This window comes from Gorilla gorilla, chromosome 9 (assembly GCF_029281585.2).
Source record: "Gorilla gorilla gorilla isolate KB3781 chromosome 9, NHGRI_mGorGor1-v2.1_pri, whole genome shotgun sequence".
NCBI lineage: Eukaryota > Metazoa > Chordata > Mammalia > Primates > Hominidae > Gorilla > Gorilla gorilla.
Window position 1 is genome coordinate 142,988,946 of NC_073233.2, and position 25,623 is coordinate 143,014,568.

Here is a 25,623-nt window from a genome sequence, read left to right on the forward strand (position 1 = left end):
CACATAATAAGCCCCTAATTGATGTCAAATATTGCTCCTGAATAGCGTAGATCCTGTCCTGATGAAGATTACATCCTAAAAGAGAGTTCGAATTGTTCATATATAGTATGAAGTTATAATAAAATATCTTAATATATTTGAGTACCCAGAAAAATAATTCCCTGAAGTTGCAGCCTGATATTGGAAATTCATAAAATTCCCTCTTCTGTAGATACAATTCTCTCTAAACCAGCCTCCTTCTGGGTAGCTTGTCCATGTTCTCTGGCCCTTAGGTGCACAGATGGCTGGGCAGGACAGGGACTGTCCAGCCTCTGTGAATGGTTGTCAGCATGGCACTTAGGCAGCAATCCTTTATTTAATAGCTCACCCTGGGTAACTAAGAGGCTGTAGGCTGCCAGCACTGAGCTCACTGAAAGCTTTAATCGGTACTTAGTCTAAATAGTGCGTTAAAGGGCCACAGATTCCACATGGATGTGCAGGAAATCTGGCCTCAGCCAAAAGAGCCTGCAATGTGGCCAAGCAAATGCACTGATAAAATAGGTCCTTCTCTGCTCGTCTCATGCTGGGTCTGTCACAGGCAGGAAACCTGTAAGCCCAGAGGCTTGGACCCAGCAATTGCATAATTGCAAACATTTGGATAAGAGCTGAAGAAAATAAAAACAAACCAGTACACAAAACTCCCCTGTTGAGCACTCAGCTCAACACTTTGCATTTCTTTCATGCATCACACAAGCTTGGATTGTAGATTTTTAAGTTTTCACACAACATCCTAAGATCAGACCAGGCAGAAGTAGAAATCCAAAACAGAACAATGATGAGTAACTCTATGGAATCAGTAATAAAAATCTCCCAAGAAGTAGAAACCCAGGGCGAGATGGGCTCACAGCTGAATTATACCAAACACACAAAGAACTAATACCAATCCTTCTGAAACTGTTCTAAAAAATCGAGGAGAGAATTCTTCCTACTTCATTCTACAAGGCCAGTATCACTCTGGTACTTAAACTAGATAAGGACACAACAAAAGAAGAACACTGTATACCAATATCTCTGAGGAACACAGACACAACATGCTCAACAAAAATACTAGCATATTGAATCCAAGAGCACATCAAAAAGATAATACACCATGATCAGGTGGGATTTATCTCAGGGATGCAAGGATAGTCCAACATACATGAGTCAATAAATATGATACATCAAATAAGCAGAATTAAGAACAAAAACTATATGATTATCTCAATAGACACAAAAATACTTCAATAAAATTCAGCATTCTTTCATGACAAAAATCCTCAAAAAACTAGGCGTAGAAGGAATACAGCTCATCATAATAAAGGCCATATACAACAAACCCACAGCCAACATCCTACTTAACAGGCAATAGTTGAAAGCGTTTCCTCTAAGAACTGAAACAAAACAAGGATGACCACTTTGATCACTCTTATTCAACATAGTACTGAAAGTACTTGCCAGAGGAATAAGACAAAATAAACAAAAAGACATTCGAACTAGAAAAGAGGAAGCCAAGTTATTCCTATTCACTGATAATGTGATCTATATGTAGAAAACTCTAAAGGACTCCACCAATAAACTCTTAGATTTGATAAATGAATTCGGTAACATTTCATAATGCAGAATTAATGTAGAGAATTCAGTAACATTTGTATATACCAGTAACAATCTAGCAGAGGACCGAATTGAGAAGGCAATCCCATTTACAACATTTAAAATAGCTTTAAAATAAAATACCTAGAAATCAATGTAAGCAAAGAAGTGAAATATCTCTATTAGGAGAATTGCAAAACATTGATGAAAGAAATATTGATCACACAAACAAATGGAAAAACTTCCCATGCTCATGGATTGAAGAATTAATATTGTTAAAGTGATCATACAGCCCAAAGCAACCCAGAAGTACAATTTAATTCATATTAAATTACTAACTCGTTTTTCACAGAATTGGAAAAAACAATCTTGAAACCATATGAAACCAAAAAAGAGCCTGAATATCCAAAGCAATCATGTGCACAAAGAACAAAGGAGGAGGCATCACATTACCTGACTTCAAGTTCTGTTCCAAAGCTGCAATAACAAAGGCAACATGGTAATGGTATAAAAATAGACCCATAGACCAATAAAACAGAATAGCAAACCCAGAAATAATGCCACATATATACAATCAAATTATCTTTGACAAAGTCAAAAATACATATACACTGGAGAAAGGACACCATATTCACTTAATTGTTCTGGGAAAATTGGATTGCCCTATGCAGAAGGAAGAAACTGGACCCTTATCTCTCACCATATATGATAACCAACTAAAGATGGACTAAAGACTTAAAGGTAAAACCTGAAAACATAAAACTCTTTGAAGAAAATCTAGGAACAACTCTTTTGGATGTTGGCCTTGGCAAAAAAATGTATGACTAAGTCCTCAAAAGCAAGTGCAACAAAACCAAAAATAGACAAATGGAACTTAATTAAACTAAAAAGCTTCTGCACAGCAAAATAAATAATCAATGGAGTAAACAGACAACCTACAGAATGGAAAACAATATTTGCAAACTATCAGTCAAAGGGCTAATATCCAGAATCTAAAAGAAACTCAAACAGTTCAATGAAAATAAAAAAACAACCCCACCAAAAAGTGGGAAAGGACATGAACAGACATTTTTCAAAGGAAGACATACAAGTTGCCAAGAAACATACAAAAGAATGCTCAACATCACTAATCATTAGAGAACTGCAAATGGAAACCACAATAAGATACCATCTTACACCAATCAGAATGGCTATTACTAAAAACAATAGATGTTGGCGAGGATGCAGGGAAAAGGGAACACTTATACACTGTTGGTGGGAATGTAAATTAGTACAACTTCTATGAAAAAGAGAATGGAGATTTCTCAAAGAACTAAAAATAGAACCACAATTTGATTCAGCAATCCCACTATTGGGTATACACTCAAAGGGAAATAATTTATTATATCAAAAAGATATGACTGGGCGCAGTGGCTCATGCCTGTAATCCCAGCACTTTGCGAGGCCGAGGCGGGTGGATCACGAGGTCAGGAGATCGAGACCATGGTGAAACCCCGTCTCTACTAAAAATACAAAAAAATTTAGCTGAGTGTGGTGGTGGGCGCCCGTAGTCCCAGCTACTCAGGAGGCTGAGGCAGGAGAATGGCGTGAACCCAGGAGGTGGAGCTTGCAGTGAGCCGAGATCACGCCACTGCACTCCAGCCTGGGCGACAGAGCAAGACTCCATCTCAAAAAAAAAAAGATACTTGCTCTTGTATGTTTATAGAAGCACTATTCCCAATAGCAAAGATATGGAATCAACCATCAATGGAGGGCTGGGTAAAGAAATTTTATATACATACATACATATATATATATATATATATATATATATATACATTGTGTATATATATGTATCACACATCTATATCATGTAACACTACTCAGTCATAAAAAAGAATGAAAACTTATGTCTTTTCAGGAACGTAGATGAAAGTGGAGGCCATTACCCTCAGTGAAATAATTCAGAAGGAGAAAGTCAAATGCCACATGTTCTCATGTATGAGTGGGAGCTGAACAGTGAGTACACGTGGACATACAGATGGAATAATAGACTTTGGAGACTACAAAAGGTGGGAGGGTGGGAGAGGGGTGAGGAACAAAAGCAGCCTTTGGGTACAGTGTTTACTGTTCAGGTGATGAGTACACTGTAGGCCTAGACTTCACCACTCTGCAATATATGCATGGAAGAATCCTGTACTTAGACTCCCTAAATATACTAAAAATGAAATTTAAAAATTTCATTTAAAAAAGGATTTCCAAATTTTCGAATGTGTATTTTAATGTCAATTAGATATACACTTGACATCATCTGATTACTTTTTTATTGACCAGTGGTTGCCTGCCATAGAACATGGCTCCATGTCAGGGGCACCTCTTCCCCCACACTAGGTTTAGAGAAGTTACTGGGTCCAGGTCCTCCTCAGTGCTCTCAGGTACTGCTCGTCCTGCTGGAAAGCACAAAGTAGAGGCTAGCAATGTGTGCTTTGCAGTCTAACAACCCTGAAGTACAAATCCTACCCAGCCACCACTTCTAGAAATACAACTTTGAATAATATACATATCTTCTGCAAAATTAAGAGAATTCATCTGTAAAATGGTGATTAAAAATAGTGCCTTCCAGCCAGGCACAGTGACTCACACCTGTAATCCCAGCACTTTGGGAGACCAAGGCAGGTGGATCACCTGAGGCCAGGAGTTTGAGACCAGCCTGGCCAACATGGTGAAACCCCATCTGTACTAAAAATACAAAAAGTTAGCTAGAATGGTGGTGGGCGCCTGTAACCCCAGCTACTTGGGAGGCTGAGGGGGAAGAATCACTTGAACCCAGGAGGCGGAGGTTGCAGTGAGCTGAGATCACACCCCTGCACTCCAGCCTGAGCCACAGAGCAAGACTCTGTCTAACAACAACAACAAATAGCTCCTTCCTTATTAGATCATGGTGAGGATTAAATAATATTGACTGTTCAGCAGTGTCAGGTACACTGCAAATGTCCGACAAACATCACCCTCATTGTCACTGCCTTCCCCACACTGGGATTCTTCCCTCTACCCAGGACACTGGGGAGCACAGGAACTTCAAACAGGGACACCCTTAACAAGCACAGAGTTCAGCCCTGTCAATTTACAGACATGGTGACTGAGGCACAGAAGAGGTTGGCTCAGATGTCCTGTGTCCCAGACAAAACCCCTCCACTGCCCCCTACGCAGCCCCTCCTGATGGCTTTGGCAGAAAGAGGACAGGTGTAGACCTTGTCAGTCAAGTCCCATCAGACGACAAAGGCTGGCTCTGCACTCAGAGACAGCACACCCTCCGACAGCTTCCCTGTCTCCTTCCAGAGAGACCCAGCCCATCTTGGCCATTGTCCATCTATGGTGGCAGGACTAGTGGCGGTGAGTCCTGACAGCAGGATAGACAGCCTTTCCCCAGGAGCAAGAACGTCATTGAAATGCAATATTCCTGTGGATATTTGCAAGCCAGCTCCACATCCTACCATACCACAGGGAAGGACCCTCAGGAGCCCTGGAAGCTGCTGTGTCCCGAGGCCTGGAATCTAGCAATTCTCTCCCAGCATTGGCCCCTCCAGCACTCTCATTCCCTCAGTCACTCAGCCAGGCAGCATCGGAACACCTGCTCTGAGCTGGGCTCCACACGGGAGCTAAGGACACAGACACTAACAGGACAACAGGACACAGACCCTGCCCTCAAAGACCTCACAAATTAGAAAGTAAAGCACACGAACACATGGATGATGCTGAGGTCAGAGTGAGAGGGTTAGGGGAGGAGGCTGGCAGGCACAGTGAGGCACAGAGTGGCTGCGGATCACATCTCCTCAGACGCTGAGGGAGCTTCATGAGACAGTGACCTCCAAGAATTAGGAGATGTTCTACAGGCAGACAAAGGTCACAGAGGTGAAGGAAACCAAATATGTTGAGTTGGCTGATGAGAGGGCCTGCAGACAGAGGGAGTCCTGCACAGCTGTCCTTTGTGGAGGAGAGTTGCATCTCTAGAGGAGATAAAGTGAAGTAAACAGCGGAGGCACTCAGGCTTTCCCTGAGGGACCTGCAGGGATCCTAGGAAAGATGAACTGTGAGTCTGACACCTTTAATGTTCTTAAAGATCCATTTACTGTTTTCTCTGAGGATTGTCTACTTATGAGGCTTCATACAACCAAAACACCTCTGCTAGCCGTGCCTCTTCTTCGCTTATTCCCATTAACCCATCTTGCCAACATACCTGCTTTTGGCCATGCTCCAAGCCCCCATTCTTTCTGTATGCTCAAAATGGTATAAAAGCATCAACCATCTGTCATTTTATATGACTCCTCTGCATGTATATGCACATGATAAAGTTTGTCTGCCTTTTTTTTCTGTTAATATATCTCAAATTATCAAACCTTCAGGAGAAAATTCAAACTTTTCTCCAAAGGAGTCTAGGCAGACACACCCATGTGCAGAGTGTAGAGAGATGAAATGATGGGTCTGGGAGAGTGTGGGAGTTTGGCAGAGTGTCAGTTTGGAAAAAATAAAGGGGTTCAGTAACTGTGAGGTAGGGGGAAGCCAGATCTGGAAGGGTACCCAGATGAGAATCCTGCCAGGACGCTTGGGAGACCAGTGGACATGACACAGTGCCTTCTCTGTCCAAACAGACACATCCAGGACATGCTGACCCATCAATCAGACAGCCTCGCCCTCCCAAGACCCACATAAGGGCTGTACTAATTTCAGTGCATCTTTGTCTAAGCCTGACCCAGAGGAGGCCGTGTCCATGCCTCAGCACAGAGGCCAGCCCATCTTCTGCTCAGGACCTCTGTTCAGCCGCTCCTATGCCCTCTCCCTGGGATGCTCAGTGTCTCCAGGCCCAGGTGGGACATCACTGCCCAGCTCCTGACACCAGCGCCGCCAAACACGATCTCAGACCCACTTTCTTATTCCACAGGCACAACAAACCAGCAATGAAAGAAATTAGACCTATTCAGTGTCAATACAGTGACCTTATCATTTGATGTCTTTTTTTTTTTTCAGTAAAATTGAGTGTGGAATGTAAACCAAAAATAAAACTCTAAGGTTCCCCAGTTATCTGAATAGAATTCTTCCTAGGCCAGGGCCTTCTTAAAATTTAACCTGAGAGACTGGTTCAGGCCATGACAGGGAGTGGGGGTCGGACCTGCCTCATTATACTCTCCAGCATTAAAATCGACACAGACCATAAGTCTGATAAGAAACACTTATAATCTATTCTCTCTAAAGCCTACTACCTGAAGCCTTCATCTTCATAATAAGAACTTTGACCTCCATAATTCCTTATCTTAACTCAGACATTTCCTTTCTATTGATCGCAGGTCTTTACATAAACTTAACCAATAGCCAGTCAGAAAAGTTTTAAATCTACCTATAACATGGACCCCCGCCACCACCCACGCCCCCGCCCTCCCCACACTTCACCTTCCTTGACCAAACCAATGTACTTCTTAAATGTGTGTGATTGAAGTCTCATGTCTCCCTAAAATATATAAAACCAAGCCACACCCCTACCACCTTGAGCACATGTTCTCAAGATCCCCTGAGGGCTGTGTCATGGGCCATGGTCACTCCTATATGGTTCAGAAAGAATCTCTTCAAATATTTTAGAATTTGGTTCTTTTCATCAACGGGACTAAACAGAATTGACAGCTGGGGGTTGGCAATGGAGCTGGAGAAGTGTGTGTGCAAAAAAAGAGAAAGTGGTACAAATTGTATAATATGAAAGACTTTCCTTTATATGCACAAAAGATAAAACCATACATTTAGTTCAATGTGTAATCATTTGTGCAGTCTAGAGATTTAATATTGAGGCTGAAAATGAGCATGTCAATCCCAGGCCTTGCTGTGTATTTTTCATAATTTATTTAATAAAATAATATTTTTAAAATCACTCATATTCATCTATAACAAACATAATGAGATTGGTAGAGAGTCATTCAAGTAACATGGGAGATAGATTTTTATTATAAGATTTTGATGCCATTTTAAAACAAAAGGAAGAGAGAGGACAGAGAACACAAGAGAAAGTGAGAGGAGAACACAAGAAATCCGGACACAGAGTGGAAAGGAGAGGCAGAGACTGGCAGGCATTTGAAAAGCAAAGACAGGTTCCAGGAAGAGGCAGGAAGAGGTTAGGTCCTTCCAGATCAGGACCATGCCAGGCATACCATCTGTTCTTTATCCCACTTTAAACAATGTCCGGCATATACTTTGTGCTAAAAGTATTTGCTGACTTGAATCGAGTCTGAGGTGTAAACCAAAAATAAAATCTCCAAGCCCTCCATCAGACCGAATGAATGGACCCACCCTCTGGGCCAAGGGAACTACAAATAAACCGAAAAAACTGAATTCCAGGCCGTGAAGGAAGACAGGTCGGACATGCCTCATTATACCTCCTCTTTTTTTGGAGTTTAGGCAAAACTTACCAGCATTAACATTAAAATAGACATCCTTATATGGATGAAGCAGACCCTTTGGCACTAAGATGCCAAATTCCAACTTGACTCTGGTATAGCATCACACAACAGCAGACCCTGAAAGAAACTGACACACTTTACTTCAAAATATATTTATCTGATATATGTTGAAATGGCCCTGCAAAGCCTTTTGTGGGGTAAAGTTTTGCATCTTTAGAATCTCTTTCCCTTTCTAGGTCTTTGCCAGGTCTAGAGGAGATTTAATTGAGTTGGACAGTATTTAAAATCTGAAAAGAGACATTGACCATCTATTCTCTCAGAAGAATACTACCTAGAGGCTTCATCTACATAACAAGAACCTTGGCTTCCACAGCCTTCCTTTTCTTAACTCAAGCATGTCTTTCTACTGTCTTTAGACAAGCTAAATTCTTTCAACCAAATGCTGATCAGAAAACCCTTGAATTCACCTATTACCTGTAAGTCCCCACTTTGAAGTATTCCACATCTTTGGGCCTACAATGTATACCTTACATGTGTTACTGGAAAGAGGTCAGGATCCAGACTCCAAGGGAGGGTTCTTGGATCTTGTGCAAGAAAGAATTTGGGGTGAGTCCATACAGTAAAGTGAAAGCAAAGGAATAGAGAATAGCTACATCATAGGCAGAGCAGCTTCGAGGGCTGCTGGTTGCCCATTTTTATGGTTATTTCTTGATGATATATTAAACAAGGGGTGGATTATTCGTGACTCCCATTTTAGACCATATAGGGTAACTTCCTGATATTGCCACGGCATTTGTAAACTGTCCTGGTGCTAGTGGGAGTGTAGCAGTGAAGAAGACCAGAGATCACTCTCGTTGCCATCTTGGTTTTCGGGGGTTTTCACCAGCTTCTTTACTGCAACCTGTGTTATCAGCAAGGTCTGTATGACCTGCGTCTCATGCCAACCTCCTATCTCATCTTGTGAAGTTAAGAATGCCTAACCTCCTGGGAATGCAGCCCAGTAGGTCTCACTCTTATTTTACCATGCCCCTATTCAAGATGGAGTCTCTCTGGTTCAAACACCTCTGACACATATATTGATTTATGTCTTTGCCTGTAACTTTTGTCTCCACAAAAAGTATAAACCAAGCTGTAATCCAACCACCTCACTTTCTCCAGACCTTCTAAGACTGTTCCCTTGACCATAGTCACTCATATTGGTTAAGAATAAATCTCTAAATATTTTACAGAGTTTGGCTTTTTCATCAACAGAGGAATCAGATGAGATCGGTGGGGGAGTTAAGCTGTATATGGATATATAGACATGAGGGAGAATGAGGAAATCAAAGTAGATGACAGCAAATGGGGAGTTGAATAGAATAGAAAAAGATCAATGGAGTGAGAGAGGAGAGGGAGAATGAGGAAGAGAGGGAAAGAAGAGGGAAGAAAAGAAGTTCAGAGCCTGTGTGCCTGGTAAAGTGACTCACAAAATAGAACAGTCCCCCAAAACTGAGGTTAGCTCAGGCCCCATGGAGTACTCAGAGCCTGGCTGTGGGAACATGTTTACTATTAGGTTAGACCAGGAACCAGGGTCATTCCCATCAAGCCTCAGAATAACCTGAAATAAATGTTTCTCTAGCTTAGACACAGGGCCAAGACAGGATCTCTGCATTTTATAGCTCTGGAATATCCACCTGGGATAATTATGCATAGAAACTGTTTTCCAGAAACTTTAGGCCAGATCATGGGAAGAGAACTGATCACCGATAAACAGAGTAGGTCAATGCCCCATGGCCCACGTGGTGAGGTCTGCCCTACTCTGGGTAGATGAAACCATGTTGGGGCTCAGGATTATACAGGTATTAACAAGGGAGCTCCAGGGTTGGCACCACAGTGAAGACAGATGACAATTGGACAGCCCTTCTTTATAATCTAATGATTGGAGGCCAGGGACAGGTATATATCAAATGTAGTGGTAAGCTAAATAATAGCTTACACGGGTATCAGGTCCTAATCTCTGGAATGTGTAGTTGTTCCCCGATGTAGAGAAAGGGTCTTTGGGAATGTGTTTAAGGATTCTGTGGTGGAGCAATAGCTCTGATTATCCAGGTGTACCTTAAATGGAATCCCAAGTGCTACTGTAAGAGAGAGACAGAGGCTGGCTTAACTGGCAGAAGATGTGAAACTGAAGGAGTGCAGAGAACTTCACCCCAAAATAGTGGTCCCTGATGTAATGTGCATTTTTAATTAAAGACCTTCAGAGATCAACAGAGGCTGGAGGAGAATTTTCTCTGTCTACATAGAGACCAGAGGGAGTATCCAAGGAGAACAATTGTCTTTCCTTCCTCTCTCTGTTAGCTCATTATCTGTTACAGAAAACAGGACCAAGAGTGTAACCACTCCAGGACAGACATTCACAAGATAATATCTGTCTCTCAGTCTCAGTTAATTTTCAAAGAGCATCATTTACAAGTGAATCCCTGTTCCCTGATCTATTTATTCTCTTCTTTAATCATGTATCACCCTGTAGTTACCTACATTCCTATCTCCTCTTCCCCTCTGAAATAGGGCTATACAAGTATCTGGGCCCCATTGAATATGGGACAATCACTCTGTGGCTCTCCCCCAAGCACCTATTAATAAATGTTCATGCCTTTTCTCCAGTTAATCTGCCTTTTGTCAGTTTATTTACCAGCAAGCCTTCAGAGGGTGAAGGGGACGTGTTGCCTTGGCCCCGGCATGACTACAGAGGCACAGATTGCAGTTAGGCAGCTGCAGCCAAGGAGTGCTGGCAGCCAAGGAGTGCTGGCAGCCACCTGAAGTCAGGAGACCCAAGGGCCGGTGCTCCCCAAAGCCTCCAGAAGGAGTGCAGCTCTCCCCAAATACCTCGATTTTAGCCCCGTGAAGGTGCTTGGAACTCAGGCCAGCTCTGCTGTGTGAGTTGCTTTAAACCACCAAGTTGGTAGTAATTTGTTACAGCAGCCACAGAAAAAATACAGACGCTCACCAGGTCCAAGTCCTGTAACAAGTGCTTCCCATGGATTCCATAATTGTTGGCATGACTGAGATTGTAGCTTCTAGTATCTCCATTACTTATTTTAAGAAAACATACGACGAAAATATGCTGTATTACTTACCGAAGGTACCTAGTAGGGGGCCTAGAGTGGGACAAATCGAGTGTGCAAGTGAGTATGCAAGTGAAACGGCCTCATTGTCTGGGGCGATACCCTGGAAATCATTGTCTCATGGCTGAGGAACTAAAGGGTACAGACACACGAAGAGTGAGGTTGAGAGTGGATGTTTAACAGGTGAAAGGAGGAGGACGGCTCCCTGCAGCAGAGAAGGGTCCCGAAGAAATGAGCTGCTGGAGCCGTGGTGAAATGTAGGAGGTTTTATAGATGCCTGGTGAGGGGGTGGTATTTGACTTACATAGAGCACAAAAGATTGGCTGGACCAGGTGTGCCATTTGCATGGGGTGTGAAAAACTGGTTAGGACTAGGTGTGCCATTTGCATAGGGTGCGAATTTTTGGCCACCCCCATCCTCATCACTCATTAAGCAGGCGGGTCCTCTGCCGTGGCAGCACCGTGTTGCCCATTCCTTTACTGTACACACGGTGACAAAAAAACGGAAGATGGAGCCTCAACGCTGGACGTGCCTGACCCCCAGGTAGCCATTTTCTATTGGCACAGCTGCTGGCATTTCCCGTGCAAGCTTCCAGCTTGCTTGTCTATGTTTGCAGCTCAACTTTTCAGGCTGCCCTTTGTTAGAAAAAAAAAATAATTTCTTGGACTGCTTTTTGTTAAAAGGGAAGCTCTGTCAAAGACTCTTTTGCCCTCACTATCTGCCTAAATAATTTCTTTCTACCTCCTGTATCACAAGGCAACTCTCTCCACGTCTCTTTATGTCCCAGAGCCCAGAAAGGTGCCCAGCAAATGAGGAGTTGCTTGAAAAATATGTGTTCAGCAAATTAGCAAATTAATATAAAGGGCATAATATGGAAAAATAAGTGTTTCAGGGCTCCTAAGGGGTACAGGGGCCAAGGGAAACTTCTCCTTTGACCTCTGAAGGTTTGCTGAAAATTGACTGGCAGAAGACAGATTAATTGGAGAAGAGGTATACACATTTTTAACATGCACTGGAGAGAATCACAGAGTGATTACCCTAACCCCCAGTGGGGACAGAGGTTTATAAACCCTTTTTCACAAAGGAGGGAGGAGATGAGGAATGCAGACAATGCTATTCAGGAGCAGTAAATGATTATTAGGAAGAATACGTGTGGAATTTAGAGACAGAAATTAACTTGTAAATAATACTTTTTGGAATTTGAATGACCCCACGAGGCAGGCATTATCTTGTGAAAGAGACCATCCAGATATGATAACATTTCTGTCTGAAATGAGATTTCAGGAATGGGCTAGATGGCAATTGTGGTTTTTTGGGAAGAAGATTTCTTAGTCAGATAAGGAAATTACAGAGAGAGAGTCCCTTCCTGCCCCAAGACAGTTTTAGGGGGACCATGATTCTGAGGCTTATTTATGAGGTCTTTTAATGTTTAAAAGCACTCACCATGCCCAGGTGTCATATATCAGGGAACCACTTCTGCACTCCAAAAGTCCTCTGTCTAAAATGTCCCTCAAAGTTTCACACACTAAAATCTAAGTTGTTGGGTGTGAAGATAATATTTGAGTTAATTGCTGAGTAGCAAAAATTATCATTAAACTGGTGTTCTATTTCTACGAGTAGACCAGTCCAATTAAACAGCTGTGTCTCATTTCAGAAAATGGCATTGCAGATGGGCTCCCAAACAGCAGAAAAACAAAGGTTAATATTTGGAGCAGTCTATAAATGGATTTCTTTAGAGTCTGGAGAGCAGTCAGTTGAGGTATCCAGCTGTTCAACTAGAGGCATCTTTAGTTACTGTGGAAGGAGGCATTGGCGATCTGACAGATTTTGTGGTCTGTAATTTGTATCTCACAAGGTTATTTATGCATAAACTTCAGCTTGCAAGGCCTCGGTAAAAAGGTATTATCAATTTCAGTGAGCTTAAAAAATAGGAGAAAAATTTGTCTGAAGGCCTGTAACCAGAAAAAAAAAAAAAATAGGATTTAGTTTAAATTGTGGGCAAATAGCAAAACTGAAAAAAAAAAAAAGATCAGAGCTAGAAACTAATAAGTGTACCATAGTTTTCTTCTTAAACATAAATTTTCCCTTTCCTGCCCCACAATTAATTTAGGCAAAGATAAATTTAAGCAAAGAAAAAGTAAATATGGAAGAAAAATAAATCTTGGGACCCCAAAATCACTACGCCAAAGGGAAATTCAAGCTGGGAACCTTGTCATGCAAACCTGCTTCCCAGTCTATGTAGTCTACTCCTAAATAAGATAGCTACAAAAATTTTGAAAAGCTACATACCTCCCTTACAATTTTCCCACGAGGAAATTCCTTTAGACAAAGCACAAACAGATGTTAAAGTTATCCCTCTGCTCACACGGGACACGTGCATCTGAGTGCTTCCTTTGCTCTGTTGCTTTGCTAAGCCAGACTAAGGCATAAGCGACTATTTCTGTAAATTGTGTATTCAGTGAAAGCCTAATCAGAAACTCAAAAGAATGCAACCATTTGTCTCTTATCTACCTCTGACCTGGAAGCCCTCTTTTGGTTTTAAGTTGTCCCTCTTTTCTGGACCAAACGAATGTACATCGTGCATATAATGATTGAGTCTCATGTCTCCCTAAAATGTAGAAAACCAAGCTGTGCCCCAACCACCTTAGGCACATGTTGTCAAGATCTCCCGAGGCTGTGTCACTGGTATGTCCTTAACCTTGGCAAAACAAACTTTCTAAATGGACTGAAACTTGTCTCAGACACTTTTTGGTTTACAGTAGGACCAATTTATTTGCAAAATAAAGTCTTAGACTTGTTACACTTGGCCTGAGTATTTGACTAAAGTACAGCCAGAATTGTACTTGGCCATCTGAGCACTTTTTAAATTGACTTGACTGAAACTTTTTTTATAAGGAATTTCAGGTTCAATCTTTAAAAGCCTCTTAAGATTGGAAGCCAGGCCAGCAATTCACCATCAGATTTTGCCTGTAATACTTGTATGAATTGGGTAAATCCCTCTTTTTTGAGGTCCCCAAAATATCCTGAAGTTCCTGGGCTTGTCAGAAAATGGTATTCTTTACTTACTGCAAGGCTATAAACCTTGTAATATGGTTGGCTTTGTGTCCCCCCCTAAATCTTCTTGAATTGTACTCCAGTAATTCTCATATGTTGTGGGGGGGTTGGGGTGGCAGGGACCGGGTGGGAGATAATTTGAATCATGGGAGTGGTTTCCCCCAGACTGTTCTCGTGGTAGTGAATAAATCTCACAAAATCTGATTTTTTCAGGGGTTTTCACTTTTTCATCATCCTCATTTTTCCTTGGTACCACCATGTAAGAAGTGCCTTTCGCCTCCTGCCGTGATTCTGAGGCCTCCCCAGCCATGTGGAACTGTAAGTCCAGTTAAACTTCTTTTTCCTCCTAGTTGCAGGTATGTCTTTATCAGCAGCATAAATATGGACTCATACACCTTGTAGGAGAACCATGTAGACAATGTATCAGGCCAGTTCTTCCAAAGGTTTAACAGCTTCTTAGTTCCTCAAAGCAATCTGGTCAATCTGAAAATATGACATCTCAATCAAAGCTTTGGTAACGGAAGCTATACTCCTAATTGCCCTATCATAAAGAGAGCAAATTCTTATTGAAGTTATGCTAATACTATATTGACATAAAATACAAATACCCACAGATAGTTTTCAAATTCTGTAGGGATCAGGTAGAAAGAAAGGTAAATGTTCCCATTTTGCTCACAACAATATATTTTACCCAATTGTTGTAAGCTGTAAATAGCTTAAAAGAAAGGAAGAAAAAAAAAACTTTGTCTTGATTCTGAAAAGCAAAAAATAAAAAGAATCAGCAATATTTCAAATAAAAAGAAGTCACAACAATTGTTTTGGTCTTTCATCAGTTCAGTCTCATGTAATTAATTTTGTTCTACTTGATGTTGGGTTAGTAATCTTCATGAACTCATTCATTTGTTTACTAGAGTTTTGTAAGTTTTTACCTAATCCAATGGTATAATCTCCAAAATTATCAAAAATCCACATTCAAGAGTACTTGTTATGGTCTTTTTCATGAATTTTCTTGTAGAAGAAGTAAATTTTTGGCTATAGCCAACTATAAACCACTTTTTGAAATGAATCGAAGTAAAGTGATATTGTCTATGAATGACAAAAGACTTAGAATAGCCATGGCTAAAGACACAGTTGACAAGGAAATTTGATTATTTCTGTGGCTGACAAAAACTTATGAATGCCAAGTGACGTCCGCCTCCACTCTTTCAGCGGTTATTTATAGAATACAGTCTGAAGTTATCTCCCTGGCTCTGAAGGCCAGCCGTTTGCTCAGAAGTGGCAACATGGGGCAGGATTGAGTGATCCTTCTCTGGAACATGCATTTGTAATGGTGAATAGAATACGTGACAGAACGCAAAACCTGGAGGCAAATGTAAAGAAATCAAGGACGAAGGTGAGAGCAATGAGCGGATGAGACTATGTGAGATGACAGGTGCAGAAAAGCTCTGCTTCTGGGGCAGGGGATGAACTGGGTTGACAGGTACTAGTGTTAAGTTCTGGAGCCTCTTTAGCTCATAGGTGAAGGGCAGCAAGTCAAAAATTCAGGTGGCTGGGCACGGTGGCTCATGCCTGTAATCACTTTGAGAAGCTGAGGCGGGTGCGTCGCTAGAGGTCAGGAGTTTGAGACCAGCCTGGCCAACATGGGGACACCCCATCTCTACTAAAAATACCAAAATTAACCAAGCGTGGTGGTATGTGCCTGTAGTTCTGGCTGCTTGGGAGGCTGAGGCAGAATAACTGCTTAAGCCTGGGAGGCATAGGTTGCACTGAGCCAAGATGGTGCCACTGCACTCCAGCCTAGACAACAGAGTGAGACTCCATCTCAAAAAGATAATAATAATAAAATAAGGTGAACCTAACTTCAGAATTTGTCTTTCCCAATGAAAAATACTCACATTGCCAATTTTTCCTCATTTTTCATTTTCCTTCTCAAAATTCCCCTTTCATACAATATACTAAAATAGAATAGTTATTTGTATGAGTTCTACAATCAGACTTCCTGGGATTAATCCCTGCTTATTTCATTATTATATGTGTAACCTGAGGCCGTTTGCTTAAATTCTCCAATCTGGTTTTTTTTTTCAGTTATAATTGTTTCCTCCTGTTATTGTTAAAATAATTTGAAATAATGCACATACAGATTTAGAATGTTGGTAGGCCTATAATACTCCATAGATGACTGTTGCTATTATTGTTACTAAGATTACAATTATCTTTAATCACTGGGCCCCCCATGAGGCTCTTTTGGGTTTTCCAATGAATAGGAAAATGTGAAAGTTGTGAGGACTTATCTCAAGCCAGCAGGTCCTGTATGTTTCTGAAGACTGCTGGTGAACCAGTTATTTTGTCAGTAATTCTAATTCCAGGTATTTGTTTTTCTTCTGTGCACAAAAGTGCCCAACTCCTGTGGGATCATAGCAAGGCAAATATGAGAACAACAGTGCTAAAAACTTCTCTGTAGCCAAGATAGATCTTTTTCTTTTTATAAATATTTCCTGAGCTCAGAACGAAGGCTTTAGGGAATTTCTCAGACTCTTTTACTTATACTATTTTACTAACAAGCTTGTGAATTAAGTAGAACAAATAAATTTTTTTAATGAGGAAACCAATGTACACAGAAGCTAGATATATTGAAAGAATTTAATTTCACTCATTTGTTTAAAGGACGTAAAATCATCTAGACATGGATTCCATATCTGCCCTCTCTGAACATTCAAGGTCCTAGAGCAGGAAGTTTTATCTCACTGGTGCAGTGAAATTATCTTGAAAGCACTGTGTATTCTGTAGAAGGGGGCAAGAATTCTATACACAGCTATCTCCTTTTGAAATTCAGAGGAGCTTTTTTCTCAACATTGAGGCATGGCCAGGGAGCACATTCCTGATATCTGGGCTAAGCTTCAAACTAAATTCCAGCAGGGGAGGCTGCAGAAAAAGGAGGGGCTCAAGGATGCCTGCTGGGCAGGTGCCTTCTCTTCTTGCTCCTCTCCCACTCTCTCCTTCCCTCCAACTTTCAGAGCCCAGACAGGGCCCTGGCCTGCTCAGTCCCCAAGCTTTCCGAGGGTAAAGGGTAAAGGGGCTGCAGGATCAGCCCCCTCTCCAGGTGGAGGCAGCACTGAGGCCTGGCCACTGATGAATCCTCCTAACAATGTGCTCGGACAGGTGGACACTTTAATGACTCTGCCCAGATTTGTGGGTGACACCCCGGCAGAGGAAGAGAGAATGATTAGAGGCCTCTGTCACAGGGAGAAATCACGCACATGGCCAGAGGGGCAGGTGGTTCAACTAGACCATAAGCCTGTCATGGGGATTAGTGACTCCTCAGGGATGGCATGTGATTGGCAGCTACTGGGGGGAGAGCAGAGGAAATAGGGGAGGGGTCGTGCAGAGCTGCCGAGAAAATGTCCAGGCACCACTGTGCTCTGTAGCAGGCCCCACTGTGCTTGCAGCTCTTCCCTCAGGAAGGCTAGGCTGGTTACGCTGTCAAGAGAGTGGCTTTAGCTTTTTGGGTTTCTAGGGAGAGAAATTCTCCACCATTTGCAGAATCTATGAATCTGCTTCAAACAGGTGACATTTGCTATCAGGGGTGGATGATAAAGGGTGGATTTTCAGTCTAGTAATGACTCTCCAGGAGGAAATTCCCCTACTTCTCTGGGGAACCTAGTCTAGTAGTGCTGGAAAGCCTGAAGTACTTGTCAAGTCTCTCCCAGAAAGTGAGACCGTATGCAGAGAGGTGAAGGACAACTTTCCTAATCCTGAGCACTTGATCCAGTTGAGAAAGAGTAGGAACACATGGGAAACTTGGGAATTGCAAAAGAGGAAAACTGAGGATTATGAGGAGGGGTGGGACCATCACACATGAGGAGGGCATTTCCTGGCTCAAGCCACAGCTCCACTTCTGCATAACCCTGGACAACTACGTAGCACCTCAGTGCCTTGGCTGTCATCTTTGAAACGTAGGCATAATATGCTTGTGGTTGTGAAGATGTAATGACATGAGTGGACCAGAGTATGTACCTAATGCACACTCAACAATGTCTAACTATTTAATAGGAGAAAGATGCTGCCCGTATATTTTAGGGTGGAAGAATAAGATAAAAATTCACAAAAGGTAGCCCCATACCTCAACCCCACTTAAGACATTGAAATATTAATATTCCTGTCTAATAGTTTTATTTTCTAGTGAGATGTCACCTCAGTTTGTCTGACGATTCTGGGGATGTGAAGGGAATATAAAGGGATGAAAAAAGAGAAGAATGCATGACATAGATATTTAGGAAAGTGGAGAAGTGAACATATTTGAGAAACTGATGGGATGGCTAAGCAGTGTTAGGGTAGAAAAGTATAGGGAGACAGAAAGGCATGGTCAGTCTCTTCCAAGGTTGGCGTTTGGCAAAATAACTACAATGGAGTAAGAATAGGGCAAAGAAGTTGAATTTACATGTAAGGACCACAGATTTAAGGTACTTAGTGAAGAAAATGAACTCCAGTGAGACTGGATGGATGGATGGATGGATGGATGAATGGATGGATGGATAGATGGATAGATAGATGGTTGGATAAATGTATGTATGGATGGATGAATAGATGGATGGATGGATGGGTGAACACATGGATGAATGAATGGATGGATGGATAGATAAGTGGATGGATGGATGGATGGATGGACGGATGGATGAACACACACAGATAGCCATGAGCAATACATGACAGTACCTGATGAGAGTGAATAGATTTTGCAGCCAGGCTACTAGAGTTTGTGGGCTGGAAGGAAAGGCCATGGTTAGAGTGGGCTCCTTGAATTCGTCTTTGAGATGCAACAGATGATAGAGTTAAGGGCAGAACCACGGGTCTAGGTGTAGAGTTGAAAACAGGTCCCTAGAGATTAGAAAATTGGGACTGAGAGGCCAGGGATCTATAGGGCACGTGGATACGCAGACCTCAAGAAGACGGAGAAGCAGGAAGGAGAGGGGCCTGTGAATAGGTGTTGAGGTCTTCAGGGAGTCAGGATGGAGGGCCACGAAGCCAGGGTGACTGCTCTTGGAGGGAGGGCCCTTGGAGGAAGGGCATGGGGCCTCCAGAGGGCTGGGTGGCAGTGGCCTCAGAGGAAGGAGGGACACACATGTCCACTAAGAGGAGCTACCATGTCCCTTGTCCTTGTTCCCCTGCTGCCAGCCACTGCTCTCCTCACATGGCTGCTGTTTTTGATTTCCTGTTTATTGTGCTTTGTATTCTAGTGCTATGTTGGTTTCAGGAAACACTTTGTTTAACAAAAATGCAACTATATTCATTTTGCTGCCTTACTTGCAAATATAGTTTTCCCGTTAAAGTCAGCTTTGTCTTAATATTCTTACAAATCTAAAAGAAGCTATCTCTTAAACATTCATTATTAGTTTATGTATATTTTTTCTATTAAATTTTACAAGATTTGGTATTTGTGTTTTTTCTTTTTTGTAATTGACTGTCAAGAAACAAACTTCTAATGCTAGAGGATGAGACCCTGCTGTTCTCTGTCTTAATGATTCTGGGTTCCTTATAACCAAAACATTCACTGAACTTCAATGTGAGACTTGTAAGATTGACTGAAGGAAACATTTTTTCTGCAGGGAAGATTTATGGCAACCTGTAATCCAATTCTCAGGGCCCCCTTGACAGGAGAGCATCTTTCCTGTTTATCTTGTGGAGGCCAGAACCTTCATTGCATGGTCTGCAGGCTGTGAGAAAGGAATATCTTTTGGCAGTGGTCCCAGCCTAGGTGATATATGCTACCTTTTATGAGCTGCTGAACTGTGAAATCCAAGAGCAGAGGGACCGTGGCTCTTTTTAACCTTTTCAGCTACAGCACTTGGAACACAGTGATAGTAATTATAGCTGTAACATATTGAGCATTTCTTATGTGTAAGGACACTGAATAAGCACTTTGCATACTTTTACATTCTTTTTCTGTGTGCTGAACATGAAATCTGCCCCCTTAATTTTTAAGTATACAATATAGTGTTGTTAACTTTAGGCATGAGGCCACATAGCAGATCTCTAGAACCTATTCATCTTGCATAACTAAACTTTATACCTGTTAAACAGTAACCCCCCTTTCCCCTCCCCTAAGCCCCTGGCTAATCACCATTCTATTCTCTGATTCTATGAGTCTGAGTGTTTCAGATACCTCCCATGAGTGGGAGCGTGCAGTGCCTGTCCTGTGACTGGCTTGTTTCACTTAGCATAACGTCCTCCAGTTTTCTTCATGTTTCCCCACATGTCAAAATGTCCTTCTTTTTAAAGGTTGAATAATATTCCATTATATGTACAGTCATGATTCACTTAACCGTGGGAATATGTTCTGAGAAACGTGTTGTTAGGTGATTTTGTCATTCTGGGAACATCACAGACCTAGATGGCATGGCCTATTATACACCTAGGCTAGATGGCGTGGCCTATTATACACCTAGGCTAGATGGCGTGGCCTATTATACACCTAGGCTAGATGGCGTGGCCTATTATACACCTAGGCTAGATGGTGTGGCCTATGGCCTGGGCTACAAACCTGCAGTGTATGTTACTGTACTGAATGCTGTAGGCAATTGTAGCACAATGGTAAGTATTTGTGTGTCTAAACATACCTAAATGTAGAAAAGGTACAGTAAACATACAGTATAGAATAGAAAAATAGTACACCTGTACAGGACACTTAGTATAAGTAGAGTGTGCAGAACAGGAAGTTGCTCTGGGTCACAAGCCAATGAGCTTGTGTGAGTGAATGTGAAGGCCTAGGATGTTACTGTGCACTACTGTAAACTATAAACACTGCACACTTAGGCTACACCAAATTTATAATAAGTATTTTTCCTTCTTTAATAATCAGTTAACCTTAGCTGATTGTAATGTTTTTACTTTATAAGCTTTAAAAAATCTTTCAACTCTTTTATAGTAATATTTAGCTTAAAACACACATTGAACACCTATCTTTCTTTATATATTTATTCTATAAGTTTTGTTTCCATTTTTTATTTATTTTTACTTTTTAACACTTTTTGTTAAAAACCAAGACACACACACATCAGCCTAGGCTTATTTAGGGTCAGGATCGTCACTGTTGCTGTCTTCCACCTCCACACCCTGTCCCACTGGAACATCTTCAGGGGCAGTAACAGGCATGGAGCTGCCGTCTCCTGTGATAGCGATGCCTTCTTCTGGAAACCTCTTGATGGACCTGCCTGAGACAGTTTTGCAGTTACCTTTCTTTATATACAAGTATAAAAAGGATACTCTAAAATATTGGTAAAGCAATATAATAGCATAAATATGTAAACAGATGCATTATCATTACCAAGTATTGTGTACTGTACATATTGTATGTGCTAGCGTTTCCCACAGCTGGAAGTGATGCAGGTTTGTTTACACCAGGGTCACCACAAACAGAAGGGGAATGTGTTGTGCTGTGATGACGATGTCATGAAGTGACAGGGGCTTTTTAGCTCGATTATATTCTAATGGAACCGCCAACGTGTGTGTGAACCACCATTGACCAAAACATTGTTATTCGGCACACGACTGTCCACACCACGTTTTCTTTATCCCTTCATTCATCAGTGGGCATTTAGGTTGTTCCCATATCTTGGCTGCTGCAAATAATTTCATACATTTACATTTAATTCTCACATGAGCCTCTGAGGCAGGTACCACAATGACCATTGCGTCTGAGATGACACAACTGAGGCAAAGAATACTTTGAGGAAGTGCTCACACCTCACAGCTAGGAAGGATAGAGCCAGGATTTGAACCCAGAAATGAAGCTGGGGCGTGACTTTCCACTTCTGGCTCCAGACCCAGGTCCTCCCCGCATTCTATTCAAGAGCAGGTCAAACGCCCACATGAGAGGCTAAAGACGACGCTGTGTAGGAGAGGAAATAGGAGCCCCTCTCCGTGCTCCTCCTTCCTTGCCTGCCTTTCTGGGGAGTCCTGCTTGGAGTGGGGGTTGTCTGCACAGATCCGTGAACCTGGTTTTCTCATTCAGGGAGATCAGAGTGTGTGTCTGCTGGCAGCCAGAATGTCTGGGCCGCTGAATAATTCAAGTGCCTCTTTTCAACGACAGTCACCCAGAGGACAAGCTGATTGCACTTTGGATGACCCCTGTGTGTTTGGGTTCCTGGACATGATGAATGTCCTCATTCTGGTCTTCTCTGGGGAAATACATACATACATACATACATACATACATACATACATACATACCTGTTTGGCAGAGGCCTCTGTGTAAAGTCTCAGTTTAGAGTTAGTTTTAAAGAAAAGCAGAAATGCTTCTCCCTAAGCCTGAGAGACCCCCACTGCACTGGCAACAGGAGCCATCTCTCCTTCCTCCTTCTCCCCTCTGCTGTCACTACTTTGCCCTGACACCCTGCCTAGCCCCATGGACATGCATTAGTCTCTCTCTTCCTATCAACTGTGCAAGGCCCTTCAAGCCCCACTTTTGCTTTCAGAGGCCTTCATGTCCCCAGAGGCTGAGGAGCTTGCTTGTTTATCTCTTTTTCTAGCTATACCTGGTCTGAAAATGGAGACCACATGCACCTTACTGCACCCCCTTCCCACCCCATCCCTCCTCTGCATAAGGAAATGGCCCAGGAACCTCTGCCTGCATCATCTGTGTCCCGCTCTGAGACAGTGCGTGCCTCGCTCATAGACCTTCCCCACTCCCGGGGCTGCTGGAGCCCAGCTCTTGGGCCTTCTTGGGACCAAGCTTCTTCCCTGAAGCCTGGTGCAAAGGAGGTAAGACACCAGCCTCAGACTGTCTCCGCCAAAGAAAGGTCTGCTTCTGTCCCTAGGAAACAGCAATGGCCTTTGTTTTTGGCTGCCCCTACCCATCAGACACCCCTCTGCCAAAGCCTTCCTTCCACTGAGCAAAATCCATATTCAACAATAATAACTATTATTGAACAAAATCCACATTCAACAATAATAACTAATATTGAATGTGTTATTCAACAATAATAACTAAGAAATACATGGTGTGCTTGCCATGGGCCACCTGTTTTCTCCGGCATCATCTCATTTAGTGCTCACACAGAATTACCACAGGGCACTGGCTCCAGGACCCCTGGGGATACCAAATCCTCATAGAAAGGATTGCTTAAGCTCTGTATAGAAATGGCATCCTACATTACTTGCAGATAAGCTATGCACAGCCTGCCATGTATGTTACATCATCTCTAGAGTACTCATCAGAGCTGACATGATGTAAATGCTATGTCAATAGTTGTTATGCTGTATTTTAAAATTTGTATATTTTTTTCATAGAGACAAGGTCTCACTCAGAATCTGATTCTGTCCTCCAGCCTGGAGTATGTGGTGCAATCCCAGATCTCTGCAGGCTTGAGCTCCTGGGCTCAAGCGATCCTCCTGCCTCAGCCTCTCAAGTAGATGGAACTACAGGTGTGAGCCGTAGCACTCGGCTTGTATCAACATGTTATTGTTACTTTCTATATTCATTTTTTGAATATTTTTGATTTGCGGTTGGTTGAATACACACAGATGTGAAAACCCATAAATACAGAGGGCCGATTGTACGGGTGATGGTCCTGAAGTGAGCCCAGAACTTAAGATCTCTGCTAAAAGCTGATCACTAGTATAACGTGAGGCAAAGGAAGGAACATGAGTTTTGCAGCTCGGAGTACTGGCTGGCTGCCAGAGCCACCACTCACCAGACTGGGACCTTTGGGCAAGGGCACAGATTCAGTGAATAGAAAACTCACTCGATTTTTAAGAGTATTATCAAATACAAGAAATTAGATAAGTAAGTGTTGAAGACAGATGGAGCAGAAAGTAGATACTGAGGTAACCTAGGTATTCAGAACTTAACTAAACAGCTGCTTTCCTTAGTCTTCAGAAAACAAAACAGAAATGGCATTACAAAATCCAGGAGCTCAGAGACGGGCACCACCTGTCAAAGCTTTGAGAGTCTCAAGCAGCCAACTATCAGAACGCTGGAGCGTCTTACCTGTGCTGAGGTTGGGGCCTCTGAGGGGACACTTGGCCTTGGATCTTAAATTGTCGAGTGTCACTAGTGCCCTGATTGGTGTCCTGAGCCAAGTGCTAAGGAGTGCAAAGGAAAAGGAGCTGTAATTATACACTGCAGCAGCAAAATTAAAAATAGGGTGCAGACGCAGGAAGAGAGCCCCATCCAGCCTCAGCCTCCAATCACTGCCCAGCACCTCACTTTGGCATGACCTAACTGGAGACAGCCAGCCAGGGGTCTAGAAAAGTATAGTTTGCAGACTCTCAGCCCCAGCATCATAGAGCGGAGAATGCCAGGGCGGCCTGGGGGGGAAAGGCACCTGATGAGCACAGCTGGCTTCTTTTTTTGTTTGTGGCATGAGAATAATGCCTTGCTTGTGAGGACTGGAGCATCTAGCACAATGCCTGGCCTGTCATATCATCCAGAGCAGCTAGCATCATGGCCATATGGCTGACAGTGCTTACATTGGAGTAGCTATTTACAGTTTTCACACATGGTCACAGCTATTTTCACATTTAATCCTCAGAACCCTCCTGGCAGGACGCACAGATAAAAGTACTAATGCTCAGATGGGTTATAATGATGGTGTCCTCCCTGGGACCCTGGACCCAGACACTGGGCAATAGGGTTTCCCAGTGTGAGTGACAAATGAGGAAGGGCCAGACCTCTCTAGGGTAAAGTGTGGGGCAGCCTCAGTCTTCAGAGCCTGCTTTCACTAAGGACACCACCCCTATTGCCCCCAAATTAGGACACTCCCCTTTGAATAAACCAGTTACATATATCTGAGGAAAAGGAAGATATTGAATGATTATGACCTTTTAAAATAAATAAACAAAAAATAAATGCATCTCCAAATATTTAAAGAAAGAGCATTTCATATAGGTACCTTGTCAGATTTCTGCATAAAACCACGGCCCGGGTAAGTTTTGTTGCAGAAGTGGAGAACAGATCTGGAACCTGCCTGAGGTCAGCCTGGGAGTGGTGATTCCACAGTGGGGTCCACAGTGCAGCCCGAGCCCAGGGGCATCCAGTCTCCTGAATGAACTCCAGGGTCTCCCAGTGGAAGGGACAAGCTCTGCCACTTTCTCCATGAGGTCAGCTTGCATGGAGAGACTCTTAGAATCCCAAGCTTGGTCTGGGTTTTCCTGAATCTGAGCCTAAGTGAGGCATAATTTGCAGGTTTCGCTGCTTGTTAATCAGTTTATTTTCTCCTGCAACTTTCTAAATGTAGCTATGGCACAGCAGCCCTGGAATGACAACCGGAGACTTTGTGCTTGCAAAAGCTTATCCTTCTTTGATGGGAGTTCTGGGATAACGTGTAAGTGTGTGCATGTTGGGGTGGAAAGAGTGCAGAGGGCAGAAGGCATTTATGAGTTTCCCCCTCCTCTCATCTCTCTTAGATGTCTGTGTGTTATCTTTTCTTGGCAGAGGTCGG

The 25,623-nt window shown here is 42.6% G+C and overlaps 1 long non-coding RNA gene across 1 annotated transcript; it reads right to left on the bottom strand.

Moving 5' to 3' along the window:
* Positions 1-21,180: 21,180 nt before the first annotated feature.
* Positions 21,181-25,368, bottom strand: LOC129525469 (uncharacterized). Its single transcript, XR_008669785.2, has 3 exons — positions 25,075-25,368; positions 24,171-24,265; positions 21,181-21,393 (listed from the first exon to the last, which is right to left on the bottom strand). It is a non-coding gene; the product is annotated as an uncharacterized lncRNA (long non-coding RNA).
* Between the last annotated feature and the right edge of the window lie 255 nt (positions 25,369-25,623).